Raw genomic sequence first — 22,569 nt, forward strand, 5'->3', positions numbered from 1 at the left:
AGGTGAAATTTGATATACTGTGGGAATGAAGCCTTAGACCCAGGATACAAATTACTACTTAAATTTGAAAACGAGAAACAACTGCATTTGTCTCAATGTACGTTTCTTAATATTTTATTGAGATTTGGAATATGGAGAGGCTTAATATGAATGCCGTTGGTGCCCAGTGGGACACTCACTCACTTCATTGCTGAAGAGTTTTAATGGAACCCAGCCTTCTGTCCTGGAAAGAAAAGCAAAGAAAAACAAGTTTCTGCTGGTGATAGTGGCTACTTTAAGACAGAAAAGAGCATAAAGAAAGGCACTGGATATTTCACTGTGGGTAAAGATATTAAAAGACCCCCAAACAAATCAAAACAAACAACAACAAAACAAAAACAACAACAACAACAAAAAACAGGCAGAGAAACACAAGTTTTCAGGGGCTTTCCAGAAATTTCAGTCAACAACCAGAAATTCAGATCTATAACAGCACTGGATTCATGTGCTAAAGAAAATATGTTTAAAGAACAAGAGGGAAAATGGTGGTTCAAATTGGTCTCCTCAAATTATATTAAATGCTTAACTTCTCATTCCAGCATTTGAATGTGACTGCCAAAGCCTTGTAATACCTGTTCATTAGGATGGTTGCCACTGCTCTTGTTCATTCCCCTTTATCTGAAAGGAAAAAAAAAAATGTTTCATTAGTGAAATCTGATGTAGTGTTTTGGGAAGCAGTACAGAAAGATTGAATGGGGGGGGGATGGCGATTGCTGCATTTACTGCCTCAGACACTGCTGCTTGCTTATTTCATGACTAACAGACTCACAGAAGGGAAGCATGGCTTAAGGAAAGAAATAAGTTTTCACAGACATAACAGGCCCAGAAGATTACCCTGAGTTACTTTAAATTTGAATAAACTCATGCCAGGATATTGCTTTCAGAGACTCTGTTCAAGAGGAAAGAGATTTAAAAAGTGTAAGGAATTTGGGTCACAAATCAACTTTTTTTTCCCCCCTCACTGTTCTCCTTCCTCTCTGGTTAATAAACTGCAGCATGATTTGGGAAGTCATCATGTAGAAGAACTGCAGAAATAGCCCACATTACAATCTGGTGACTCTTTCATGCAAAATATACTGTTTGCTATAGTCTTTCTTCTTTATCTCAGTCACCAGCTGTGTAACCTCAATGAGAGAGACTCTTACTGAACAACTCTACAGGTGATGTACTAATTTCCACTGCTGTTATTCTCTGATTTTTCCCCCCTGAGCATGTATTAGACAGAGCAAACTGTTCTCAGCCTTCTGATTGAAAGTCCCCTAGCTGATGGGTGCCTGATCCAGAAGTGAGGTTTCCAGGCAGGGTTGCAATCGGGTCAGCAGTTCTGTTTTCAAGCAGAATACTGGGTGAGGATGCAGAAGGGGGTTTTCTTTTCCTTCACTGCTTTCCCACATGGCAATGATTAATGATAACTCAGTTAATAACAGTATAATGATAATCTCTTCAGTGGGTATGTAGATTGTGTTCAGTATTTCTCTACCTCTAATGTCTCTTATTAATTGGAAAAAAGCAACCCAACAAACAACACCCTAACCAACAGGCAAACACCTAAGAAATATTCTTATATTCTTTTCAAATTTCTGACATACTTGAAGGAAGATTGATGATGTTCTGTCTACGCATAGCTTCAGGCTTCTCCATTTACTTCTGCAAAAACTGCCTAATTCAAGGTGGTCAGTACTATCCCCCCTTGCTACTTTTCAGGGCTGACTTGTAAGAACAGTACTGTAGCAATATGTGTGTCTAGGTATCAGGTCTGTCTGGGATTTCAGGTAAGAGAAGGAGAGCAACTATCTCTTTGAAGGCAAGAAAATGCAAGCGATTTAAAAGGGGACCAGAACAATAAAAGGAGAATGTATCTTTTACAAGGCAGATTTGGTCTGATACCATTTCATACCAAGCCTGATCTGTGGGTCATTCAATAGTATCAGGAAAGTCATGTGATTACTTATGTGAGAATAAAATTTTAAAAAAAGTAGTAGGGTTTGGACTTCTTTTTCCTGCATAATTTTTTTACAGTTATTGCCGGCTTACACTGGCTATAGAATTAAGTCAATTGCTTTGTGGTATCCTGGTGCAATTCACTTTACCGTGTGTGTTCATATGATAACCATGATCTCTGTTACTCATGAGGACTGAATAGCAGAACCACAGAGCCAAATACTTTTTTTTTTAATCTTAAGATTTAACAGGCTTATTTGCTGTGCAATAAGCAAATTTTTTGTTCCTGACCTGATATTAAAACAAAATTAGATTTTTTTACCTATTGAGGTTTACAAAGCTGAGCTATTGAAAGCTGCAAGAGTGATTTGGATGGGACATGAGCTAAATGTTAACTCATATTAAAACAATCCGTTAAAAAGACACTTCAAAACTACTTATTGAAGATTTTTTTCCCTTATATTTCTTCAGAAGCACATGGATCTGGTGTAAGGCAGTAATTCTTGTGTAGGAGTTCTTTAATTGTAAATGCAACTGCTTATTTTCCATTCTAAATGGACATCACTGTCTGTGTAATAATAATTCAGAAGATAATCCAGTCAGATTTCATAGAATCATAGCATGATTTGGGTTGGAAGGGACCTTAAAGATCATTCATTCCAACCCTCCTTCATGGGCAGGGACACCTTCCACTAGACCAGGTTACTCAAAACCTGTCTAATGTGGCTGTGAACACTTCCAGGGATGGAGCATCCCCATCCTCTCTGAGCAGTATGTTCCAGTGTCTCATTAAACTTATTGTGAAGAATCTCTTCCTGGTATCTAATCTAACTCTGCCCTGTGTCAATTTGAAGCTGTTCCCCCTTGCCCTGTCACCACATGCCCTTGTAAGAAGTTCTCCTCAAGCTTTTCTGTAGAACATTTTTAGGTAGTGGGAGACTGCTGTGAGGTTCTGTGAGGCAGATGCATTGAAAATATAATACAGAAGGAAAACCAAGCTGGAATTGTAACACAGTAGAGCAGACCCTGCACTCTCCTAAATGCCCTTAATGTAAAATACAGCAGAGAACTTGGAGGTTTCAAATTCACTGTAAGACAGAGAAGCCAAAATCAGACGTCTTATGTAACCACAGTGTATGCAATTTTTTTAACAGACTTTCTTAAAATGTTTTGTTAAGTAAATGATTCAGTGTATATCTGTGAAACATAAACAGAAAATGACAAATTTCTGAGGACCATTTTATGCTCAGTGGCAAGTTTAGAGCTGGATGACAAGACATGGGTTGAAAAATTTTACTAGTCTTTTATCTAACACTGTTGACCAGGGCATTTTATAAAAATGAGTGACATCAACTTTTACTAAGATGGAAGCTGGGCATTAAAGATACGTGAAGGTTGTATGCCAAGACTGATGGATCAAGGAGTGAAACTTGCATCACAATTTCTTGTCCAAAGATGGGCAATTTGACAGTACAATTCTGACTCTTTTTTTAATTGAGGTGTGTGGAGGCTAAATTGTTGTAACAGATGATGTAACTCTGTTTTCTTGCCTATGTGATAAAGGAGATAATGAAATATAGAAGTTTTGTATCCAGTTATTCCTAATAAGGATAACTTCAAAAGAAATTACTGTTTGGGATGAGCAAATACTCATTTGCTTAGCATATCTGGCACCATTTACATATTTTTGTTATGGCAGAGGGATTTTTTCATGGAAGGCTGGGTCTGTGGAGGACTGGGTCTATCAGAATTAGCTGTCACACTAAATGTGATGGATAGCTCTTATTCTCTCAAAAAAGTGGTAAATAATTCAGGGAAGGACTGAATTTTCAATTTTAATATTGGGATTTTGTTTTTCTTCAGGAATATATTTAAATCAAGTAGGAAAAATAAACTTCTCAAAATTAATAAAAGAAACATTATATAATGTATAACATTATATTAATCTTCAAATTAATTTCTTTACATTTATATTTAGCAATAAATCCCAAAACCCCCTATCTCTAGCTTAGAGATTTGAATCACTAATTTATCAAAAAGCAAAGGGCCCATGTGGTGAATGTTGTGACACTTACACCCTCTTGCGAATGAAAGCCAGACTTTTCAAAGCTTCAGCTGTGCTGAAGGCCTGCAAAATATTTTTCTTTGGCATCTAGCACTCCTGGAGCCCCTTGCAGTAGAACTGTTCCAATTAATGTCCATCCTGGTGGATTTGAACCGCCTCCACCTGAAGCAGGGCAAAATGGGGGACATATTTCCTGTCTTTGTGGAGAAGATTGTTCTGATTCATATAAGTGCTGCCCCCTCCACGTGCAAGAGGCCCATTTCAGGAAGAAATGCAAACTCTCTGGCTGGCTTAACACTGAGTAATCTTACTGGGCTTGCAGAGTTATTTGGAGAACTGAGAGATATAGTCTGTTGAATGGAATAGTGCCCAGTGTGGCCAGTAAAAGTAAGAACGCTGTTAAAGTTGTAACCAGAGAAAAAACAACAGATAACTTCAAACAGGCCGACTGGTGTTTGAAACAGAGACAAGCTTCTTGTGATACTGAGAATCCTGCCAGTTACCAGCCCTTGATACATGTATATATAAAAAGTTCCATTTTAGCTTGAACTGCAAAAACAAGACATGTGAGCTCACTGCCTGGTTATCCATCCCCATTCATTTCCCTCTAACAACTTTTTAGCCCCACTGCTCAATTTCCACCAACTCTGAAAGAAGCTTTCAATGATCATTAAACTCTCTGATTTGGGGAACACCAGGAACTGAGCTAGGAAGGAGCAGCTGCTGGTGTTGCTTTGCCAGGAGAGGAGGGACAGCCCAGGACCCTGTGCAGCAGTAGCCCAGTGGGCTTGGTGGTCACCTAGATAGTGACTGAACAGAGTCACCATCCAGTGACTGCCAGTGGGACCAGTGGGCTGCCTCTCACCCCATAGGTGCTGGGTGGATGCTGGAGGAAGCTGGGTTGTTGCTGGGAAAGGTGGTAGGTAGGTAAGTAGATCTTCAGTGTGCCAGCAGGAAACCAGGCTTTGCTAAGTGCTGCTTGCAGAACAACTTCTAGGGAGACCAGGTATGGACAGGGATTGCTCAGTGCTTTGCTGGACCTGCTTTGGACCACTTCTGGCAAAGCAGGGCTGAACTTATTTCACTGTCCAAGTAATTCTTATACTCTGAAATAACAGCAAAAACAATCTTGCTAGCACTGAAGCCAACAGCAAAACTCTGGCCTTCCTACTGTGTTTGGTTTCATTGCAAGGCTGCTGTCTTATTCCTTTAGGACCATGGGCCTTTGAAATCATTATAGAGATCAACCTTCCTGTGACAGGGATAACTGGATTTGTCTTTAAGGGGGTCCTTTTTCTGATTAAGAGGTCTGAGAAAGGAAGGTTTTGGGGGATGATGCAGTAGCTAAGGGAAGCTATTTGTGGTAGAAATCACGGGATCTTGTTTGGTTTGGCTCCTTCCTATACCTTACATATATAACTATCTGCTTAAAAGTGTCAACTTCTGTCCTGTAAAAGTTACAGGCTATGGGGTTTCTCTTCAAAGACCTGCAACTTCACTGTATCTGTCAGCTTTTGATTGTGGCTATTTCCTATCTGATGTTGCCACCAGAAAGTCTCTGAAGAGATACTACTTTCTGTGGAAGGTCCTAATCTGTGAAATGGGCTTCTGCTGGTCTAGTAATAATGGCTGTGTACTATCCAGGGCAAATTGCCTGATGTGACTTACCTGACTCCTTATCTGTTAAGGAGAACCTATACTGAGATGATTCTGCTTTTCTTCAGTTTCTGGACCCATATTTTAATGGGTTTCTATTTTCTATTTTTTAATATATATGAACAGTCCATTCTTCATTCTCTTGGAGCAGTACAGCAGGCTAACCAATATTATTTTTCTTATTGAGGAGTTAACATGACTTGCAGTCTTACTGTAAGTGGGGTGGAAAGACACGTGTTGATGTGATTATGTGTAAAAAATATTTTCCAGCATGTAATCCCTGCACTCCTTTTATAAACAAACACTAATTAATGTGTGCTGTCTTATGGAAAACATTGGTTAGGATTTAACAGGATTTTTGTGGAAAAAGTGAGTGGAAATCTAAGAAGGAAACAGTAAAGGAGCTAGATTCTGATGAATTAACATGAGAGAAAACAGAAGTGTCATGAAATGTTTGCTGAAAGAATTGTCCTCCTAACTAAAATGACTAAATACTTCACCCAGGCAGTCTCCACATGGGTCTGAAACAAACCACTTTGAACTGAAAATACAGACATATGCTTTGAAATGAAGGTATTTTCTTTGTCACTTCTTCATCAAGCCTGCAGCTGTAGTACCACAGAAATAGTCTGCTGTAAACCAGTATTCCATTCAGGGGGAAACCTTCTGTTTCAGCACTTCCTTTTTTATTTTCTGCACCTTTGCTCAGGCTCACCACACACTGCACCTCTGCACCAAGGTGTCATACCACAGCATTGGTCCTTTTTTTGGCAAGTACATGGACATGATACCCAAAATATACTTGGGTTGCATTATCCTTGTCAACAGAAAATTAAGGTCCCTAAACCAAAAACTATAAAGTCTTAAATTTTTAAAATTAAATTTTTTCACAACAGTAAAAGGATATTAGTAAGACTGCTAGTATTTTGTAATGTATTTGGAGACATAATGTCATATTTTGTTATGGTTTTTGGGGGTTTTTTTTTGTTTGTTTTTTTCTTTGTAAGTTTTCAGTAGGTCAAAGGGTCATTCTGAGGGTATGGGAGGACTGTGCCAGTACTGCTGCTGTGTCAAAGGTGAGGTTTGGAAAAAAAAATAAGATGTTCCAGAAGTAACATCCTGGCATTTAAATTTCCAGGCAGCTGTGTGAACTGCTTTTTCTTCCTACATCATCAGTATCTCATGGGAAATGGCTGGGACAAGCTGCTGGGTGTTTTTACGTCACTGTAGTGAATCTGATCTTCCTGAAAAGCTGGAACCTATTTATTTTTAACAGTCCCACTTATTTCCCAAGGTTCAGCATGTTTTCACATACTGAATTTTAAAAATTTCTGAAGCAGAAATGATGATTAGAATGATGATTAGATCTGTCAGTCCTCTCACAATGGAAGATTTTGTTGCTGCACACACCCTTGTCTCCTTTCAGGGTGGTAAGTCATAAGGTTTTGAGACAAGATTAAAACAAGTAACATTTTTCACTTTTTGACAGTCTCTCCATTTTGCTGTAATCATAACCCAGTTCTAGTACCCTGTTGTTTGAGATAATTTGGCAATAAAAGTTAGACACCAGCATGTGCAAGGCAAGCATGTGGACAGGCTGTGCAGGCTGTCTAGCTGAGTACTGTTTGAAGGCTTTTGGGCCTGTCATCTTTTACCTGCTAATTGATTTCTACCGCAATTGGTAGTTCTCCTCTTTCTCCCTGCACAGGGCCTGCTGGTTCTCCTGCTGCAGGCACATGTGAGGAAGGGTGCAGCTGGGGCACAGCCTCCAGAAGGAAAGAGGGTTAAAGTCACCTGAACTAATGTTCCCATGAAACACAGCAACTGATCAAGGACATAGGAATTAAATAGCACAATGTGCTAGGCTGCTCTCTTAACTGACTGGTTTCACAACTGGTTTATGAGGAAATCTGAAATTGCAGTTGTTTGTTGTAAACACAACAAAAACACATAAGCATTTTCCAGGAGACTGAAATTAGAGTTCCTAACTAGCTGTAAGAGCAACTCTTCTTCTCTTTCTGTGAAGCATATTCTTGACATGTGAAGTGTGGGCTGTCACTACAGAGATGTTTATCAGTGACTGTGCTGCTCTTCTGACATGCATGGAGATTTCTGTGAAACTGTGAAAGCATGTGATAGTCACTGTTTTTCCTCTGTCTAGATCTAAGGGAATTAGAGCTTCAGCAAAACACCATGATGAGGTATCCATCTAACCCTGCTATGGAAGAAAAACATTTAAACAAACAGGTAACACATAACTTTGCTGGCTGTCATCATTATCTTTCTTCTGAGAAATCTTCATTCCATTTAGGTGTAGATACTTTCAAGGGGGGTGTAAAGACTTGAGTAAAACAGTTACTATTGCCCACAGAAACAGCTTTTATAAATTAATCTTACTAGAACTGTTCAAAATATTTTCCCACTTTAATTGTTCTTAGAACTATATTCAGGATGTATTACCTTACTGTAGATATATTAGGACATTTGATGTCTATTCCAGAAGTGCAAATACAAGTGATTCTAAAGAAGCTATTTAATATCATTTGTAGTTAAAGTGAATTGAGAGATTAGTATTAGTAAAAGTGGGAAATGTTTATATATTTAAGAATTCCTCTACTGTAAATGTCAAGCTTTTGAAATGCATTGTACTGCAACCCAGATCATGGGTTACTTTTAATTTATTGCTTCAGGTAAAGAACTAACCAAAGTACTTTGCTGCAGCAAGTAAGTTGAATGTTTTTTTTTTTAAATTCAGCACATACATCCCGCCTGGGTATCTACAGGGAATTGATGAACCACCCAAAATTTCCTTTTTCAGAAGCAGTCAAGTATAAAGTAAAGTCTGGGATGGATCATTTAGGCTTAGTCTTTGCCTTGATTGTTCTAAAAGCCTTTCTGGAGCAGACATTTCTTTATTATCATTGTTTTATTAAAAATAAACAGTGGTAAAAACCAGGGACAAAGGTTTTTATTTTTGTTTTTCAAGTAAAAGATCAAATGTCAAAGGCATTGGCATCCTCCATTACTGATAAGAATGCAGAGAAGTTACATTGCTGATGTAAAATCTTAGCTCATTGTCTCTTCTCCATGAAAATCAAGGACCCAAGGTATATATCTCCTTGGAAGATACCATTGACTATAGAATTCCCAAAACCAGAGCTAGCTTTGAACTGGTTTTGTAAAGCAATTTCATAGTTAAAATGACTGAATAACTACCATAATATCCCAGATCAGGAAGAACACTTGCTTAATAATTACAGTTGGGGAAATTTTAGGTATGTTGGTAACTCCATCTTTGGGGTTTACTGTTATCAAAACAATAATTTTGTTCTTTGGATACTTAAGATACTTGAAGAAATTTTCATGTATGAGTCTGAATGCTGTTTTCATACACAGCATGAAAAAAATCCCTAAATTTCATTTCTTCAAGAGTCTTTAAGGTGTCTTGAGTCTTGAGGTGTAATCACTCACCAGTAATGGAATTTTCAAGGCAATTGGAAAAGTAGGCAATAATCCTGCAGACACAAACACTGAAAGTCAAGGCAGTGACTGTTGCTACCATGGGCATTGTCCTGATTAGAGCAATGTGTAACCTAGACTAAGTTAAATAAACTTGACAGTAATAATAACAGTGCAGTCCAGCAGGCATAAGACAAAGGTGCTTTGAATTCAGTCAGGTGGTAAAGATTCATTCATGGCACAACAGACTGTGATGGATTTGGATGTGGCAAGGTAGTGGGCCAACTTTGATGCTCTAGGATAACTTGGCAGTCTAGATCTCAATTTACTACAAAACTGCATTTTTCTCTTCTAGAGTGATTGGGAGGAAACCTTGTGCTCTTAAGTCAGAAATATCTTTTTTTTTTTTTAGCAGACCTTGCCCCTGATAGCAGAAGCTGTCTATATAGTGTTTTAGTCTTCAATCTTATTAATGAATGAACAGGAACGATTGTTCTGCGTATGACTCATCCTCAGTTAATTCAGTGCTCAGGGATTATGCTGGTCCATTGAGTTTGGTCTCAGGTTTGGTGAGCTACCAAAATTCATCATGGCAACATGAGGGCTTCTTACAAGTAAGGCTTGAGCTCAAATTTATTCATTTATCTTTCTTTCAGTGGGAAGCCACACAATTGCTTACACTGGCATCTGTAAACAGAATTGTGGGAATCCTTCACAAAATGTGTCTCTCTCTCAGGATCTCCTCTCGTCTGGTTGGGAAGATCCCGAGGTGTGTCTCTGTTAAAAGTCTCTTTTCCCCAACCCAGCAGCTGAAGAAGGAGTTGAGAAGTCTTCAGTTGTCATTCTCAAGGTTGTTTATTATTTCTTTATCTAAAACATTTTCTGTCTGTCCTGCCAAGGTCTGTGCAGGTTGGTCTGAGGCACACCCTCTGCCTCTCGGGCTAGTGCTATCTTTTATACTAAAAACTACGTATACTATATTTACAGTTATTTTCCAATACCTGTTACTTATGTTAGACAGTGACTTTCTACTCTAAACCAATCTGTGAGTGCCAACATCATCCTGAACATGAATGCCAGAGAGAAGAAAGAAGAATGACAGGGCATGCTAAAATCCCTCCATCTTGGAACCCCTGAGCCCCATGTACAAAATTCCAAACCCCCCTGTACCACGCTCCAAATTTTTTCCCTTCACCCTGTGATTGCTACTACTATGCTACTTAAAACTTTTGTGACCTGTAATTCTTCATATCACATTGGTAATTTGCTCCATGAGTTAAGATCAAATTTCCAGGTGTCTTTGGCTTCCTGCCAGGGTCTCCGAGCCCCTGCCAGGGCTTTGAGCCATCCAGAGCATCCAGAGGGATGTCCTGGGTTTCGACATCTCTCCACAGCTTTCTTGAAAATATATCCCTCAATTTTCTGCAGCCCTAATCATGGGGGAAATGTTCAGATTAAATTTTCTGGGTAAAGTTTAGTTCTTATGTTCACATTTCCCTTCTAGAATAATGGCCTTCATGATTAGCTCACTATGTGATTTCCTTTGATAAATTTAGCTCCAGTTCAAAGTGTTACAATTAATTTATATTACAGTAAATACATTTGATCTTAGAAGCTAAGAGGTTTCAGATCACTCTGAGACTTGGGGAGATACTTGAAAATCCTAGCAACAAAATGCACAGAAAATCCTGGCAAAGCATTGGTTTGGAAAGACCAAATGAGCTGGCAGATTTCACTTGACTGTCTTGTTACTCTTGGGCTGACAAAAGGAGGAAAGGAGAAGGTGAGAACAGCAACAAAATCAACATCCCTGGAGGTTGATATCATTGTTTGACAAGAAAAGCCGTTGATGATGCAGTGCAAACTTCCTTGCTTGATAAGGACAACCTCAAACTCATTCTCCAGGGATTTCTCAAGGGGAGAAAAGTACTTGCTTTTGCAGCCGCGACCTTGCTGCTTACATTGTCAGTCGCCTGCAAACTGAGCCAGTTTTGAGCTAGAGATACCTGCCTTAGTCTGAACCGTGGACTTGATGTTGCTCCTGACATATATGTGGGATTCAGAAGACAAACTGCCTTCGCATCCACCAAAAAATAACACTGTAGATTTCCTTCTGCTGGTGATATCTCTTCCCTAAGAAAATCAAAACCAATCCTCAGCAGCAGCTGTTGTTTGCAGTGCATTAATGTTTGGTATGCATTGGTGTTTGAGCTTGGGCCAGTATTCTTATTATCCTTACTTTGTCCTGATGTCCGAAATCTCCTATTTCATTCCAGATGTCATTATCTGAACACTGGCCTCACCTCCATGGCCCAGGGATTATTTTGCTGTGATTATAGTTGTAGCTAGGATAATCCCCATACTTTTTCACGCAAAACCAGTTCAGCACCTCCCTGTTCTGGTCTCCCTTGAAGAAGCATAAGTGCAGAGTTGCCTGGCCTGCGTTTATAGGGTGATGGTAGGGAACAGCTGGGCTCCAACTGCAATTTTGGATCATTCTCAAGCTGCAGAGTCAGAATTTGTGAGCATAGAAAGTTTAGTTACTGCTGGAGCCAGCATGTGCCTGTGTTTTTGTGCACCGGGAGCAGGCACAGGCTGAAGCTGGAAGGAGATGAACTGAGCAGTTGAAGGAGCAAGGCTGTAGCTTCACTGCCATATCCTGCTGCTGACTGCTGCAGTCCCAGAGCCTGTGACATCTGGCTGCAGCAGCTTGAGGCCATATGAAATGGGGGGCACACATGATGTTTCAAAGCCTTCAAGTAGGTATGCATCAAATCTTAATTTTCCATCCTTCAGCTCATGGTGTGTCTAAATCTGCTTCCTTATGTTCATGGACAGAGCTCCAATGGTATCTCCACAGAGCAGGACACTGTGCAGCTTGCTCAGTCCCTCCCTGCGGGGATACAGGTGTGATGTGCTGTGCACAGTGCCACCTTGCTGGGAAGTCTGTGCATTTGCTGTGCCTCTAGAAATAGACAGGAACTGGGCCTGTTTACAATGAAAGGGAGAGTTGACCACAGTATTACACGCTACCCTGATTTTAGGCTTCATAGTCAGGCATTGGGTGCAGCCTGAACATTACAGGCTCTTCAGTGCTGGATCAGGGAGGTGTTTTCAGCATTGTTTCTTGTGGTAAAGGTAGAATTCAAAGCTGCTTTTTAAGACCATGTAACCCAAACTGCAAAAATAAAATGCCTTCCTAAGAAACCAAACTTAAGGAATAGAAGGAAATAAGATTTTGTTAGAGAAGAGTCCAGAGAGAAAAAGCAGAAATATAAACAGTATGCATAATCTTCTCTCCATCCCAGTTTTATGCTCCCTCTTGGCAAAGGTGCACTTGTTTGCTTTCTCCTAAATAGGTTACTATCTGTGACTTCTCTACAGATCCAGGATTTCCTGATTCACAGATGCTGTTGGGAGACAGAAGGCAGCTAGATGTCTCCACTCCACTGCAGTTTTCACCAGATTTTTGTATGGACATTGGCACAGTTTAATTCTATCTCTTCCTAATTCAGTAGGTGTGAGGGAGGACCGCACCAAACAAAGTACCTTCTGAAACTTGTTGTTTTCTCTGTCTTTTCCTGTGAGTTTGAACTCTTGTCCTCCAACATACAGCCTCCTTGTGATACAAAGACAATGCAGATTTGTCAGAGTTATTTTTAAGATCTGTGTGCAAATCATAGAGATGCAAATGTACACTAAAGGAGACACTAAACTTTTCTCAAAGGAAAAAAGAGGTAAAAGAGTAGACTCATCTCTCCTCACTGTTCACCAGCTTCTGAGGTGCCATGTGTTTAGAGTTAGAAGGACCATTAGGATAACTGTGCGTCTTCCTGAATAGCCGAGCTGAGAGAATCCCTGCTGCAAACTTCTGCAGCAAGATTACAATATCTAGAAAGATATCCAATCAGTCTTGAGTTGAAGACTCCAGATGGAGCAAACTGTGTCCTGGGAAGTGATTGCAAAGGCTAATTAATTTCTCCAAAACTCAGAAAACTTTGTTTAACTTTGCTTTTTCAGACATTGCATCCCAGTCTGTCTCTTTAATATGTCTTACACTACTTATTGTTTACAGCTTTTTAAATCAGTGTTAATGGAACTGATTTCACAAGACTTACAGAAACCTGTTACCTCAAGATGGTTCTCTTTAAATATTAACCTTTACAAACTGAAGTAAAACACAATATTCAAGTATTGTGTGGCCTGTTGAGCTGTTTCTAGAAACTGATGGTAACTAGCATTGATCACATTATTATCCTTTATTTTACATGGTTACCACATCCTAGAATACTATAGTAGTGTCAGCTGAGCTATAGTAACCATGTGTACATGCTCTTAATCCATGGCAAATGAGAAGGAATGCTGGCTAAGGTGGCCTGCATGAGAAAGAGGTAAATACAGCTATTTTCAAGTTGTTGTTGTTGTTGTTGTAGTCTCTACCAATTCACATGATGACTGCAGTGATGCACAGTTGGTGACTCTGTGTCTGCTCCTTTGCCCTTCCACAGTTTTGCCTACAGTCAGCGACAAGCTGAATGACCAACAGCTACATTCTGTGTCATTTTTAAAAATTGTCTCTACAGTAACTTTTCCCAACAATCTGGAACTTCCAATTGTTTTTCCATTGACTTCAATGCATTTTGGATCAGATGGTAAAATGAACATCTGGTTGCAAATTCATTAGCCAAGTCTGAACAAGACAGCCTCTGTCAAACAATAGCTTCAGAATTCTTGCCTTGAGCATCTTTAGAAATTTGGTGATCTCAGGAACTGTAATGCATTACATCCAACAGCAACGTCAGCATGGTGTTGACAATGTGTTCACCTGCTATTCCCTGATCTTGTTATTTCCTCTTCAGAGCTACAGCTCAGCATATTTCTGGCTGGGTTGTCTGATACACAGGATTTACAGCTCAGCTGAACGGATGTTGGTATTGGAAGGTTACCTTCTTAATTTCTTCTGTTCCCTTTCCCTTTAGTCAAGAAATTGTGCTCCATTTTTCTACAATGATTCCAGGCATTAGGAAGAGAATTCCCCTGCTCTCCCACGGTAACAGGTCAGCAGTAGACAATGGCATCACAATTTTTATGTAAATATTGTGTCCTCTTTTAGAACTTGGAGGCATCTAAGTTATATTCTAGGCTTTGAGAGCTGCAAAAGAAAACCTTAGCTTTCTAAAATTCCCCTCAAAATGGGAGTCAGCCTGAGCTAGATATGTTTATATGTACTCTAAAGACAAAGGCATATAAAAAGGGGAAATAAAATGTGAGCCATTTAATCTATTATTTTTAATTTCCTTCCAGTAGTTTGTACAAGTAGGAAAACATATGAGGACACAGGAAAATAGGCTTCTAAAGAGGTTGCATTAATTTGGTGAAAAAAATATTAAAATCCCAATGCACGTTAAGAAAGGCAAATTTGATAGTTCATTTAGTAAAGACATCAGTGCCTGTAGACATAAAATTTTTATAGCTCTGTTGGATTCCACCCTTTAAAAGTTTTTGTTGTTGTAGAAACCATACATTTATAATTTTTGTTCTTTTTATTTTTTGAACAATCTCTATTTAATTGTTTTAAAATACATGTGGTATATCTAGATCCCTCCTGGTGTTGATTTTTTCTGACTAACAGTGCATTTATAGTTAAACAGTGAGGCATTTGGACTGTAGTCATTTTGATTTATAGCAGCAGGAACAAAGCGAGAGAGTACAGACGTCAGTGCTGCTGCTGCTGATCTGGCAACAGAGACTTCCTAATGTACAAATGACGTCTTTCACCACACAATTCCCTCTCTACCCTAGCTAGAGACAGGGAAGCATACTTACTTAATGCAGTGTGTGCCATCTATACAAAGGTGTGTATACAGTACTAAGTGCATGCCATAGCATTCATTTGAGGCACACAGTTTATATTTCACTGTGCTTTTTTTCGTTTTGAAATGAATTGTCCATAACGGTAAATATGCAGTGATTCACTTTTCTTGCCTCTTACAGACAGGACAGACACGTGTGAGTTAAAGCTGATTGTGGAGGCGGCTATTGTGCTTTAGCCATACAGTCCACAAGAATTGCAGTGAAAATATTAATTCATTTTCTATAGATCACCAAAACACCATGTGTGGTGTTTTATTCACATCTGGCCCTGGGGAGGACTTTGAATAACTACCCCATGGGTGAAAGGCTCTATATATTCAGGCTCAGCTCCCTGTACCACTGAGTGAAAGGAGGACTGTTTTGATAATTAATATTGAATATGGGTGGTGGAACAAAGCAGGTCTCCAGAGGAGAGGTTCTTGTCTCAGTGGCGCTCTTCCAAATTCCAAGGCTGAGTGTAACTGTCTATACCTACTTATCTGTATGCAAAGATTCTGACAGTTGTCCTTTTCAAATGGCATGAAATATTTCACTAACTGAACACTAGACTCAATTCAGCTGCGTAAAGCAAAATCTGGCAGTCATCACACCCAGGGACCAGGGACCACATGACTCTGGTTAATATGTGGCTGCATTTCATTAGTAGCTGGAGTGATTCCTGTGCATATAGAACCATAGCCTGTATATCTGCTAAGTCTTTAAAGCACTGAGGATGAAAACAGGCTCAATGCAAGATAATGGTCTCAATTTAGCATTGCAATCTGCCAGCAAAGACTTGGAGCAACTTCCAAGGCAGAGCAAAGGATGACTTGTTTCAAACCTGCTTCTCCAAAGGCGTAGTGCACTTGTTCTGTGCAAAAGGCAGGGAGCTGCCCTGTCCATCAGGCACTCTCATCTGCCACGTTGACAGGGAAGAGGGACTATTTTTGCATAGACAGTGGGCCCCTTCCTGCTCCACGAGCATCATTCCATTGTCAGGATCATACAGCATGCACTGGCAGTGGCTGCCCTTGCTCTCACAAGGTCATCTTTTAATGTGGGGAAATGAGCAGTAACTCACCCTTATTAATATGTGCTAGTGCATGTTGTCTGTCCCATCTCCCATTTACATACTTGGAGATTGAGAGTTACATTGCTCATAATATGAAAAATATGCACAAATGGATCACAAGGTTGGTTTTGCTGCACTGAAAAAAAATAGTAAAAAAGGGAAAAAAACCCCAGCTTATGAGAAAAGGCAGTCAGAGTGGCAGAATGTAAACAACCATGGTTAAAGTCAGGCTGCTTGCCATCTCAGGGACTCTGTGGGAGCCCTTCCAAATGCCTGTATTTCCTCAAATGTCCTGCAACTGGACCAGATTGCTCAGCCGCTTGCTTTATATCTGGTATGACGAGCCAGGGCTTGTCTGAGACCCAGAAGACCTCTGTCCTGCATATCTTTGTGACCTATCTGTTAAATGGATAGCTATTGAACATCCTCACTGACACAATTAAGTTAAATACAGCTGAAAAAAGAAGTGAGGTAAATGCAGTTTTATGTATAAACCAGGTGTTAAAAGGCATAAGTGCATTTCTGTTGTTGTGGGGATCCCTACTGCCATCCAGCACTGTTTTCATGACACTGAATTTGGTGTTTGGTTCTTTTTTTTTTTTTTTTGGTTAGTTGATTGTTGGGGTTTGGGGGTTTTTTTGGGTTGTTTGGTTGGTTTTTTCCTGTTTGGTTGTTTGGTTTTTTCCTGTGTGTAATAAATGCAAACAATAAGTTTCAAATGCATAGTGAAGCTCTTGCTGTGCACAAGTTATTCAGTTGGTAGATTTCTTCCTCTATTCAGAAATTTAGTTTGTGGTCTAATTGCTTACACTTTTAAGTTTGTTTTTCTTGTATTTAGGAACAGAATGGTTATTCAAAGTAGTTGGATCTACATAACCAAACTGTCTAACACTTTTGGGATTTGGATTGCCAGAAAACAAAAAATATTTGCTGTCATATAATTGTTAATATACTCAGCACTCAGCTGGAGGGGAGCAAGGGTAAGTGCAGCTAGGAGGATGCAGAAATGGCTGTGCCTTCTACCATTGGGACATGGACAGCACCAGACTCGTTTGCAGTATAAATTAATAGTCTTTAGGCTGCTCTAAATTATCCAGCTGATCTCGACCTCAAAGGACCTTTATCTGCTGGGGAGGTGCCAGGAGGTGGAAGTTAGTTTCTGGCTCCTGCATGGCGGCAGCAGGGAGGTGCAGGATCTGTTCCAGCTGTTTAACGTCACCAAGGATTCCTGTATAAGAGAGCAGTGCTGTGCCAGCATCACAAGCCAGCTTTGCAGCAGCTTGGCACTGCTGCAGTTAAGCTGAATTGAAATGGGGCAGGGTTTGGCCAGAGTGTGGCTATGCATGCTCTTCCAGCCAAATCCAGTGATGCTTGAATTCACTGATTGTCATTGACTTTAATAGGACCAGGACATTGTCCTCTCCACCAAGCTAAGCACAGTTACATTCTGAAGTAGGGCAAGGCCTGACCCCCACAGAAATCCAGGGAGCTTTGCCATTAAATTCTCCAGAGGAAAAGAAACAGGGTGGAAGGAGACAGTTGGGAAGAAAATGCAAATAAATAAGTTTTGGGTTTAACTGTGCCCTCAAGCCTTCCATCTGACCTTGGTGTGCAGAAGAGACAGGAGGCTGGGTTTATGCATGCAACTGAGGACGTGCACAGAGCAACCATTTTATAAACCATTATTCTTTAGAGCCCAAGACTTGATGATTAATGGAGGGGGTGGTGAAGGCAGTGGCAAGAGAAGAAATAGTGGTGGGTGTGTGGATAATGTACAAATGCTGAATGAGTGGGCTATTAAACAGGAGGGAAAAAAATAAAGGTTGCTTTTCTGGGAAGAGAGGGAAATCCGTTATGATAGTTAGCTGAGTGTGTGCTGGTGCAGCCTCCTGGTTCCCGTCTCTGTGCTGCAGTGAGAGGGAGAGGGGGAAGAAAATCAGGGGTGGGATTTGTGCGTGGGGGTTGGCCCCTGAGGAGACGCGTGCCTGGAGGGGCACTTGACGTGTGTGAAATAAATAGCTATTATTCCTCAAATAATTAATTTTTAAAATTAAGGGGAAAAAAAAGGGGGGGGGGCGTTGGGGGAGAGGATGGGAATCCCCTCGCACAAAGGAACCGTAAACGCACCAACAGCATCGGCTGCATGAGCGGGATCATGAAAAATAAATAAATGCCAGTAAGGCATCTCATTGAGAGAAAAAAAAGAAAGGGGGGGGGGGCAAAAAAAAGCAAAAGATAATTTAAGAAGAAAAAAAGGCCTCCACGGGAACGGCAGGGGAGTGGGGGAGCGGAGCGCAGGGCCCCGGTGCGTGTCGCTGAGGCAGTATTGACGCAGGCAGCTCTGACGGCAACAGCCGCGGCGGGGGGAGGGAGGGAGCAAGGGCGGGAGCGCCGCGCTCCTGTCGCCCCATCCCCATCCTCATTTTCCCGCAGCCGAGGGCGAGGCGCTGTCTGCCTGCCATGCCTAGCGCTGCGGTGGGGTGGGGGCATCGCCACCCCGGTGAGCGCTGTGCTTTGGGGTCTTTTTCTGGTTTTTTTGCACCCCCTTCCCCATCCCTGCGTCAAGAGTACGGGCTGTGTCCTTCCCGCCCAGCCTGCGTGTTCCCGTGGGCTCACAGCACCAGCTTTCATGGATCCGAACGGTGAAGGCTGATGGCTGTGAGTAGGAAGTGTGGATTGTCTGGGAGTTACTGCTTTACAACTTGGGAAGCAAATGAAAGCCTGCTCATTCCTTCTCTGCGAGTTTGTTTCTCACAGCTTATAGGAAATTTGGGGCTTGTGGCCTTCAGGGATGAGAAATTAATCTTTCCTGGGAGTTTCTCAAGGTTTTTCTTGTACAGTCTCTCTAAGATGCAAAGAAAAACAATGACTGTATTGCTGATAATACCAACATTTAAGGTATGCTTGTCTTTGCAGCTGACGACTTCTCACTTAAGAAAGGAGAAGTGAAATCCCAACCCCAGGTTTTTCTCTGCAACTACATTGTAGTCATTGGGGTTTTCCCCTCAGCCAGTTTGCAGATGACACCAAGCCAACTGGTGCTATTGACACACCTGAAGGATGGGGTGCTATCCAGAGAGACCTGGACAAGTGGACCCATGCAGTTTTAACAAGACCAAAGGGCAAAGTGTGGCACCTGTGTTGAGGAATGAACAGATTGAAAGTAGCCCTGCTAAGAACTTTTGGGTGCTGGCTGGTGAGAGGCTGGACATGATCCAGAAATGTGCACTTGCAGCCCAGAAAACCAATCGTATCCTGGGCTGCATCCAAAGCAGCATGGGCAGCAGGGAGAGGGAGGGGACTCTGCCCCTCTCCTCCACTTTGGTGACACGCCACCTGCAGTGCTGCATCCAGCTCTGGGGTCCTCAGCACAGAAAGGACATGGACCTCTTAGACTGACTCCAGAGAGAGGTCACCAAGTTGATTAGAGGGATGGACCATCTCTGCTATGAGGAAAGGCTGAGAGAATTGCATTTGTTCAGCCTGCAGAGGAGAAAGCTTTGGGGTGATCTAACTGTGGCCTTCTAAAATGTGAAGGGAACCTAAAACAAAGACAGAGAGGACTTGTTACAAAGGCGTGTATTGAGAGAACAAGGCAGACTGGCTTCAAACTTAGAGTAGGTTTAGATTAGATATTAGGAAACAATCTTAACTGTGAGGGTGGTGTGGCAGTTGTACAGGTTGATCAGAGAAGCTTAGATGCCCTATTCCTGGAAGTGTTTAAGGTCAAGTTGGACGGAGCTCTGAACAACCTGGTCTAATGAGAGATGTCTGCCCACAGCAGGGGGAACTGGATGATTTATAAGGCCCCTTCCAGTCCAAGACATTCTATGATTCATGGTTTGTCTTCAGGACCAGGAGAGTTTTCATAAAATGGTGAAAGGTAGCAACAATAAACTTTTTGCTGTGGTTCCCTGCCTTTAGTGTTCCAATGACTGTTAAGCATCCCTGAAAATACTTTATTGTCTCAAGGACTGATACTGTGCTGTTCCCAAACATTACTTAGAAAGGACCTCACATGTTGGGGTCATCAGTCTGGTAACTTTCAGCTCTCTATCTATTCACTACAACATTTTTATGAAAAGGACCATGCAAGTAAAGAGTTTTTCCCCCTCAGTCAAGTAGGATGATTTTGGAAGGAAAAAAAAAAAAAAAAAAAAAAAGGTGATGCACAGGACCTGACTGGAAAAATCAGAAAAATCAGAGGCCAAAACAGTGTCTGAATCTGACAGGAAACTGATAAGGTGGCACACTGGTGTCAGGACATTCATAGGAGCAGGCACAAGCCCATGTCACTTGATTGTACTCCCATATGCATCAGAGCAATCTGGAGGCTTTTTTGGTTAAATATGTAGATTAACACTGGTGAAAGAGGAGAACCCATTCCTTCCTCCACTGTGTTCTCCCCAGAAGGGTCCTGTCCTGTGTTCTACTAAACTAGTGAAAGCCAAATTTCTGAAAGAAAAATTCTGTTCTTGAGGAAGTGAAGAATGCTGAAGGTTTTTATGGAGCTTTTATTTCAGAGTTTTCTGGAACATTGTTTAGACTTGTGACTATGAGTGTGGTGGTTTTTGCTCTTCCTGCCTTACATTTTCACTTTTATACAGTTTCAAGTAGTGAAGTGGATGAACTAGTGTAACAGATTTTTCTAACAGTTGTAGTGGGCTTCAATGGTCATGCAGAAAGAACTGAGGGGGTAATGTTTTCATTTGAAAAAAAACCCTCCAATACAAAGACCTTCCCAAAAAACCCAGTGTGTTTAGAAAAATCTGAATCAGTTCCCATTAAATTCACTAGTGAAGATGAAAGTGAAAAGAACTTACAAAGCAGAATTAGAGGTTCAGGTGAGGAGAGGCCTCAGTCAAACTCCTGCTCAAAGCCAAAGCTGAGAGATAGACCAGGTTGCTTAGCCTAACTTGTCATCTTCTCTCATGCACAGTAGTTTTAGAGCACGCCTAACAGAGCTGCCACCAGTGATAAATTTGAATCTCGGGAGTCAGATCCTTCCTTTTCTCATTTATACTCTTTTTGTACTTTCTGGGAGTAGATGCAGTTAATCCTGCTCTATATTAGAAAAAGGCGTAGAAAAAACTAGTGCTGTTGAATCAAAAGGGAAAAAAATTATTTGTGTATGGTCACTGAATTGCCTCTTAAAGACTATAAATATTTTGTTGTACCTTCTCCTTTAAATTTACAGTGTATTTTGATAATATCAACATTTAGTGGATTTTTTTAGTTTATTTGTTTTTTCATTCTGCTACCAAGTATATGCAGTATATAGAAATACCGTCAATTATCTTTTGAGAGACAAGACCATCAGGGTAGATTTGCTATAGATTAGAATTCCTCATTGTAGTTGCATGTTTCTCACAGAATTTGGCTTTATTCTGAATTCCTTAAATAAAGCGTTAAAAATCATTGAATAGATAGAGTGGAGCTTATCTTGCAGAAACATGCAGTTAGAATTTTTTTTTTTCCTCCATCTTTCATAGAGTATTGTGATGAAACAAAAAACCTGTAGCTTGGACACTGGTGGGGGTTTAAAAGCATAACTCTTGTGAACCACTGGGACAGTTGAGATGATATTGCTTAAAAGCAGAATGAAAGCAGAATGAACAGTAAGAAGAAATTGTGTGATTTTCCAATACTGGAACTACTTATTTTGACTAAAATATTGTCATTCCCCCACAGTCTTGAAGTTTGCGCTTTTTTTTTAAACTGAAAACTAAGGATAATCTGAATCTCAGTTGCTTCTGCTTATTCCTATAGAAATTATATGTAATCAAACATGTTTTTTTACCCAGATGAATTTGAGACCTTACTGCTTGAAACAATTGAGTACAAGAAACGTCAAGGCAGGCTCTGTGCTGCAAAATATGCAGGCCAGAGGAAGTGGGGAAGCAAAGCAGGTAAAACACCTTGGTGTACTCCCCAGTGCAGCTCTGCTGGTCTGAGCTGTTCTTTGCTTCCCAGGGATGCTTCCCAGGTCTGCCTCTCAGCCTGATGCTGTGCTGCCAGGAGAAGGTAAGAGAGCCCTGTGCTGGCAGCTCCTATCGCAGACTCTACCAGCAGCCCCCAGGGGCCTGGCAGGGGCCTCTGTGTCTTGCCATAGAGATTGTGAGCTGTAAAGAAGGCTAGGGAAGGAAGAGGGCTATAGAAGTAAATAAAATAAATGAAGAAAGAAAGGCCCTGGATCTGTGGAAGAGAGCATGATGGAAAGTGGCAGGGCCATAGCCCAGTGTGGCAGTGTTTGAAGACCAGAGAACTTTGCAGACAGTTTTCTCCTATTTCAGCCCTTTTGGTTACCTAAGGTACCACAAATTACTTTTCAAGCATGGAGTATTCCATGTACTCCCATCATCATAGAAACTCTCAGTACCAACCTTCTGATGCTGGGCTAGAAACTAGGGAAGCTAGAAACATTTCAGTGGAACGACCCAGTGTTCTTTTACAAAATGAAACTTAATTACAGTTTCATCACGTT

At 40.9% G+C, this 22,569-nt stretch overlaps 1 long non-coding RNA gene across 1 annotated transcript in view; it reads right to left on the reverse strand.

Moving 5' to 3' along the window:
- Positions 1-194: 194 nt before the first annotated feature.
- Positions 195-22,569, reverse strand: part of LOC135296986 (uncharacterized) — a 28,619-nt gene continuing 6,244 nt past the window's right edge. Inside the window, exons 2-3 of the long non-coding RNA XR_010358983.1 lie at positions 612-657; positions 195-223 (exon numbers count right to left, since the gene is read on the reverse strand). This is a non-coding gene — a long non-coding RNA (uncharacterized LOC135296986). The remainder of the gene's footprint in view (positions 224-611; positions 658-22,569) is intronic.

Source organism: Passer domesticus, chromosome 3 (assembly GCF_036417665.1).
Source record: "Passer domesticus isolate bPasDom1 chromosome 3, bPasDom1.hap1, whole genome shotgun sequence".
Classification (NCBI taxonomy): Eukaryota; Metazoa; Chordata; class Aves; order Passeriformes; family Passeridae; genus Passer; species Passer domesticus.